The following is a 1,508-nucleotide window of genomic DNA, read 5'->3' as shown; positions in this document are numbered from 1 at the left end:
GTCTTTTGTGAAAGTAATGGGTGTCATCTTTTGTTTCCTGTCTTAAATTTTCTAAGATTACCATCTAGTAATTAAAGCAGCTCTGTAAATAAAAAGGTAAGAATTGCTGAGTTGATCTGCTCACCCCAGGAAACTGTGGGGACAACAATCTGATTTTAACAACTTTATAAATTTCTGGTATACCTCAAGATGGGTAAAATACTAACGCCTCATATTTGTTCAACTGAGTTTGTTTCTTTATATGCATAGTTTATTTATACCCTGTCAATTCACAACAAACTACTTCAGCTCAGCTGAAAAGGTGAATAAAGGGTCAAACGAATGAACAAGCAGGCTCATAGACGACCACATGGGACGTTACTCTGCTTTGCCATTTCAGCGGCCTACTATTTCAGTAGGATGACCTTTTTTAAATATCAGCTTGAAAATCCCTCTTGTCAAATCCCCAAAAAACTAAGTGGGGAGTGAACATCATCCATCATCAGCATTTTCAGTCACCGATCCATGTAAAGACTCTTTAGTGTGATCCGTTTGAGCTCAGAGGAAACTTCCCGTCTCGGGTGCGTGCCTGAGCAGAATGATGTAGACTCGACCGGTTGGCCGGAACAGTTCCTGAAGCCCTTTTCTGTTGCTTTGCTTGTTACTCAGAGTTCCTGGTAAATAGTGATTAGAAACAGCTATAGCCGAAGGAGAAGTGGCAATGTGGCCCTTGAGAGACCACATTTAATAGTGCCAGGAAACATCGCCCAGGTTCACCAGCAGTGTAACCTCTAATGCACATGTGCGAACGCAGGCAACATTAAGACAGTAAAAGTGTGGAAAGCAGCTCCAAATAGGGCAGAGGGAGGAAACAGTGGGTTATGATTTTCTGGACATGTTTTCTACTCATACATGGCTCTTGGGTTTTGACGTACATGAGTATTGGATGTTCTAGTCACTCAGCAGATGTTCTCAAACTTTTCTTTCCTTTGCTGGAAAAAGAAAAACACATTTATAAAAAAGGGAAAATTAGAGTCATTCACTATTTATTTTAAATGCTATACATTAAAATAAAATATGAATTTAATGCAGTCGCTGGGTTGTAAAAGGCCTTGAACCGAATGGTAAATTAGACTGTACAGCAGCTTGGGCTTACTTTGCTTAGTATAGATCACAGTAGCGGCAACAGCATGTGGTTAAAGGTTTATTTCCTTTAGCGCTAACGGCGAAGCCAGTCTGAGTTAATACAGAAATGGCTTGACTGAGAAGACGTCCTAAAAGCAAACCTGCTGCAGGTGTCAAAACACTTGGAGCAAAGAATCACCGTCCATTAAAGGAGAAGTCCGGTCAGCAAAGATCAATCAATGGACCATTATCTATACCTAAAACTATTACATTCGCCGTGATTTAATGAATTTAGTGTTTGTCAGTAGAAAAATAAAACGGCCATTTTTGCCTAAATATAGTAACACCTGCTCATATTCAGAATTCAAACTTCTGAAAGTACTAAATATGAAATTATTACAAAT

Source organism: Cyprinodon variegatus, unplaced genomic scaffold (genome assembly GCF_000732505.1).
Source record: "Cyprinodon variegatus isolate N-32 unplaced genomic scaffold, C_variegatus-1.0 Scaffold761, whole genome shotgun sequence".
In the NCBI taxonomy this organism is placed as follows: Eukaryota; Metazoa; Chordata; class Actinopteri; order Cyprinodontiformes; family Cyprinodontidae; genus Cyprinodon; species Cyprinodon variegatus.
Note: the sequence above shows the minus strand (reverse complement) of the source record.